The sequence below is a fragment of the Chaetodon trifascialis genome, chromosome 1 (assembly GCF_039877785.1).
Source record: "Chaetodon trifascialis isolate fChaTrf1 chromosome 1, fChaTrf1.hap1, whole genome shotgun sequence".
In the NCBI taxonomy this organism is placed as follows: domain Eukaryota; kingdom Metazoa; phylum Chordata; class Actinopteri; order Chaetodontiformes; family Chaetodontidae; genus Chaetodon; species Chaetodon trifascialis.
Window position 1 is genome coordinate 22,256,886 of NC_092056.1, and position 6,297 is coordinate 22,263,182.

The following is a 6,297-nucleotide window of genomic DNA, read 5'->3' on the forward strand; positions in this document are numbered from 1 at the left end:
CAATGAGAGGTTAGGTGTAAGAAAACATTGAATTGTGAATAGAGCTGGGTTTTTAGATGAAAGCCAGTACTGCAAGTCAAGAAGCATGAGTAGAAAAATTATAATTACATAAAAAAACTATTATAAAAACAACAAAAGCCATATCTACACTGTGACCATTATTTAAATAAATGAGCTGCACAGTTTTGTTCAGGAATGTGCAAAATATTGACCAATGAATGTGCAAAAGATTTCCGGTTTACATATTTGACCTATAAAACCTGGAATGCACTCCTGGTACAGCATGTGTCACGCTCTCATGCTTTTTCTATGCATTCAGTGCTGTGAAGGATTACACTGTATCTGCCATTTAAAGCTGACAGTGTGTGCTCGTTCACATTTTATCCTTCTGTAAGAATATGTGTGTGTTCTGTGTGTGGCCGGCATGTGATAGCAGTGTCATTGTCTGCAAATGAAGTGAAAAAGTGCAAGTCAAAAACACATTGTGACTGCTTTGAATTTGATCTATACGCACAAGAATGGCAACTGAAAAGACTGAAAATGATTCTCCGGAAACCATCAGACTCACAGTGAGCCTACTGTAAAGTGTATCTCATTGTTTGGAACAAAAGACATTCACATTCCTCTAATTTATATAACCTCATGGCTCTGTTACTGTGCATCACATGGTCTTTCCCTCTTTGTTGGATCTCTGACTTCATGGACATTGATCATTAAGGCATTTCCTTTGATGTTTATTGGAGTATCAAAGCCAACATTTCCAGCCAATATTTTACCACGTATACAATATACCACGACATGAGCTCACCTCACTGTGCTCACTGGGGGCAGCTCCACTACCTTTTGTACGCATGGCACCTTCATGGCTTTGATGTTGATTCTCAATAATAAACCACAACCAGCTGACCTTTTCTTCCTTTTTCCTCCTGCTTTCTTTAGAAACTAACACATATAGCAGGAACTATGGCACAGTGTCACTTAGCATTTTTCACAGGATGCTGATCAGAGAACATAAATGCTAGTTGAAATGGCATCGCACTGAAAAAGCGCAGGCTCATGGTGGTATAGAGGGCATGTTGCTGTGACTCATTCATTTGGCAAATCATGCTATTTTGATGAACTGTTTTGCCAAGTCTGTTTAGCAGGGGGGATTTAGCCACTTTATTTCATTCTGCAGGAGCCGAAAACTGGATCATTGCCTATTTCAGTGTCCAAGGTTTCAGCAGAATAAGCACCACGCATGAATTAAGGTCAGGTACAGTTTGTACCTGTTAAATATGCAGGCAATCTGTGCAAATATGTGAGCTCATGCACTCTGAATCCATGTTTGTTTGACTTTTGAGTATAGACGGCAGTTGCTGATGGTGGAAACAAATGTTTCATATCCAGCTGCAACGCAACATTCAGGTCAATACTAGCATCACTACTGTTTACAAATAATATTAACAGGAAAAAAAAAATGTTCTCGCACTGCCCTATTTACCGCTGTGCAATATTTTGCACAATGTAACAAAATAACTGACATCACAGGACAACCAAAAGTGAGTTTTCCATTCGTCCATTTTCCACTACTCACCCGGATCTGCTTCCCCGGGTCTCTCCACTCACTTTCTTCAGCACGTGGAGGATCATAGGAGCTTCATGGCCCAGTGTGCTCTTGCTCTGCCGAGGGGTTCTCCTCCCAGCTGGACGGGTCCTGAACACCTCCACAGGAGGGAATCCAGGAAGCATCGTGATCAGACCACACCACCTCAACCTCTGATGTAAAGTAGCAGCTCTGAGCTCATAGCGGACACTGGAGCACTAGATGTGTTCATTGCGGACACAGCATTCAATTTGGAGCTTTTCTTTCAGGCTCAGCTCCCTCTTCAACATGACAGTCTGGTACAATGCCCACCATATTTTCACTGCCCTACCAATTCATGATCTTCTCTGTCTCGCTCCTGTAAATATTAGTCATCCAGCGGCAGAGATATCAAAAGCACTGACGTGACAGTGCAATCTGAACGCTATACAAATCCCTTCAAGGAATTCTGTGTATTGATTCACAGCTTGTATTCTGGATTGAGGCTTTACTTCTTCGCACCTCAATTGTCCTTTTTTCTTTATTGTGGCTTGGTATGTCTGCCCTCCCAACAGAAACCTTCATTTTCTGACTCTCTTAAATCTATACATCAACATCTCATGCCCAGTAAGGCTGCTTGCTATTCAGAGGATGGGCGTGTTATGAATTCAGGTGCTTTCAAGTTTTTTTGTTTCTTCTCTTACTTTCACATCATGATTCACTCAAGGAATTTTGATCTCACCTCGAAACCAACTCTTTTGTCCTTGAAGATACACTAGTGTGGATGTACAGCTTTCAAAAAGACGTGGAATGTAAACAAGCTTTTTCAAAGATCTTATGATCTTTTCTTTCCAGCTATCCTTACAAATAATACTTACTGGTCTAATAACGCAGTGTAATTAAAGGGTAGTTGTATCTCACCACTGATTAATAAAACATGGAGGTGTATTTGTCTGAATTTGTCCTGGTTTTCACACTGATACTATGGTAACTCACAATATCCCATGTTGGACCATAATGAATGCACGTTCTGCTTGTGTTTGACCAATGTGTGCACACAGGGCTGCTGTCACACATTAAGCCTTCTCACTCAAGAATGACTAGAAGAACCACCGCTACACTAGACCTATACTTTATTTTATATTTGCTATTTGCCAGCTAGCCTAGATTTGCACAAAGACTAGCCTAACATAAAGTGCGGATACTGCAGCACCCCCTGCTGGAAAAGGGTCAAGCTGTAGATATGCACTGCACTTTCTACTATATGGAAAAAAAATTAACATATTAAAACATTGTAAATAGTTCTCCTGTTCTTATTCACCTGAGAATCAAATGCTTGAGGGCATTTTGAGAAAAAAAGAAGAAGAAAAAAGCGTGAATAGTGAATAATTATTCATTATTAAAATAACAACGAACACCTACCTCCTCAACCCTCAATGTTACTGAAGAACGCAGATGAAATTAAAGCATTTGGTTTATTATGAGCTGTTGCCGAGCAGGTTAACATTATCATCACGCTGACACTCTAGCAGCAAAAAAATATATTTGGCTATCTGGTTGTGTGCTGAGCAAATTGGGCTTTTGGTCCGGTTAAAATATTGCTGTTCTTGTCCACTGTGAGCAATACGGCCTTGCCGTATGCAAGGCTGGCATACTTTCTTCTCCTGCCTTCACTGAATTTGCTGATGATGATGTGTATGTGTGTGTGTGTGTGTATGTGTGCATGTGCCATACACACCTGATGTCTTTGTTCTGTCACAGGGTAAGAGGTTTAAATAATGTAATGTAATGTATTTGTGCAGTTCAAATATTGCATGCAGTGCATATTTAGATACATTCTTGTGTGCATACGTGACAGCCTTTTGGATGTGTTCAATTATGCTTTGGCTATTTGTATGTTCTTGTCCCCTGTGTATAATTTATTCATGTTACTACCTCCTACAGCTCTGAAAGACTAGAAGCAGGCGGCAGCTAGCTAGCATGGCTTTGTCCAAAGCTAAAAATATCCTGAAGTCTAGTCATCACCATGATTAGCGAGCTTTAGACATGTTTGTGGAAAGATTTGTCTTTTGAACAGCTTAGCTGTTTCTCCCTGTTTCCAATCTTTATACAAAGCAAATCCAGGTTACCAAGTCCTAGCTGTCCCTTCATATTTAATGAACAGCGACTGTATGAGAGTGCTATCAGTTTTTTCATCTAAATCTGAAAAAGGTACTGAGAAACTTAAAAAGCAAATTCTCCAAAATGTCTCACTATTACTTTAAAATAAATACCTAAAATCTATACAATCACGTTCAATTACTTCAGAGGTTGAGAGGGGAAGAATCTGTCTTTAAGAGGGTCAGATGTATTCGCCAATGAGGTTATGCAATCCTTTAATAACCTCTATGGAAACCACATAATAATCCCATGCTTATTATACAAGTTATTTCATAGCTAAAACAGCAGATGCAGTTTGAAAAGAGGCAAACAGGCCAATAGCTGATTGCTTCCCAATGTTTAGAATGAAACTGGAATTTTAATTAAGTGGGAATTTATATAACTGATAAATGTAACAAATATTTTCGGGAATTAACATAAATAGCACTTAACCTGAAGCCTGCTGATGTGCAGGCTGTTGCTGTGGATTTCAATAGACACAAGAATTGAGCATCATAAAACAGTATGATTTTTCACAGCCCAAAAATATTCTCAACAACAATAGTCTCGCTATTGGCTTTCAGAGACCCGTGTTGGTAGATCACTATCGCAGTTGATTTGCCTGTTTTATGTTTTGCTCCAGCCTCTGCATACTAAATACATTATTGAGCCTCCTCAGGAGAAATAAAACACAGCGTAAAATGCTGGCAGTGTTTTCTCCGTAAGCGGTGAACAAACCCAGCAGCTCGTAAAAATGATGCAAGGAAGCTTACAGTGAGCAGAATTCTTAGCAAGTGTTTACATACTATGCTTACATCCAGAGTAACTGACTACTGGCCATAGCCCAAGCTATTTCCATGCACCTTGATAACTTGTGATAGAGTACCCCATGATCCCATGAATGAACCAATTACACAGTGGTCTTCAACCCTGGTCCTGGAGCTGGTTTTCTTTACTACCGTGTACTTAATTGCATTCATTTTGGGCCCCTGGTGTGAATCAACCCCTGATTAGACTGAATGAAAGCAGCAGAGCTCTGGGTGCAGAGTACTTAGACTGAGAGCCACTGACCTCAGGTGTCGCATACCAAACAGAATATGGACCACTAGCATGTATGAAAGGGACAAACTGCCAGCTGCCTGTTCATTACTTTTAATAGAGGGGAAAGAAATTATTCAAGTAGTAGTGAAAGGATTGGAGAGGGGTACACGCTTACATTGAAGTATGTGCTCAACAACAGGGGGAAAGAATAAAAGAGGATATTTACTAAGGAGCACACTAAGCAGTTACTGTGTACTAAAATTTAAGGAGCACATCTGGCCCCATTTGAGTGACTACTTTACTAGGACCTCATGTTCAAATCAAGTTAAATGCGCAGTAGCAAATGCTAATATAAATCTTCTGCATGTTTGGACCACAGTCTGATCCAGGCGATGTGAGCTGTGAGGACTTGGAGTGCGGTGAGCTTTTTGAAATATGAGAGCACTGGTGTTCTCTCTCGCTCCAAGACACCATTTCATACCATCTGCATTGATGGCAGATTTTGGCCTCGCTTTATTTGAGTGAATTTGACTGCAGGAGTGTTTGTTCAGTCTGTGTTTTGAGCTACAAATAGCCAACAGATGCGTTTCCAATAAGAACATTCACTAACTAAGTGTGTGAAGTGTGCCTATGTGTATGTGTGTGTGTGGCAGTTTAAACTGATCAAAACTCACCAGGAGCTCGAGCTGTTTGAGTGGAAACGTACAATTTGGGAGATCTGCAAATTTTTTGCCAACGTGAGCACACACACATCTTTGCCTGAGCTTGTGCTGCTGAGGACAAATCTCTGTTTGTATGCCTCTATCTGTGTGTTTCTCGACTGACTCCGTATGCACTCGTGCCACCTCTAGCTTTCAGTGCGCATTGTACCTGTACATGCAGGCACCACGTAACACAACTCTCACCTCATTTGCTGTGGCACTGTTTTCTCTTACCATGAGTGGAGAGCGAGGGGGGGCCGCAAGTGGAAAACACAGAAAGCCTGAGAGCACAATGATTACAGAACACTTGGAACAGGACTGGAAACGTCTGACGCTCACATAAACTGGTCTCAGCAACTGAAACTGAAATCACGTGAATACAATCTAAATAAACAACAATTTTAATAACAGAATTGTCATCAACATTTTATATGCTGCTCTAATCACATTCAGTTTGGGACAATTTATCACAAATTCCAGTTTCAGAGGTAAAGACAGAGTAATAATAACCAACACATGTTAATAAAGCCAAGTACTAGAAAAACTGATTAGGCTCTTATTTTGCTTTCAAGGCAAAAGGAGTTGAGCTGGTTTATGGTTGTACCTCAGAGACCCTCGGGGAACCCAGCGTTTTTTGTTTGATGCACCATTATTTTCTAATCTTGCAGTCCAAGTTTGAATTTGAGACAATATAATGCATTAAATCTTTCCTTATGTGTGTGTGTGTGTAGTCAGAGGCTTGGCTGTGGGGAGAAGTGTTTTATTTTGATAGATAAATGAAAATGTGACATTGAAGTCTTAAACATTTATCCTCTTGTGCCTGGGTCTGTGAAAGGTGACATTAAGTGTGAT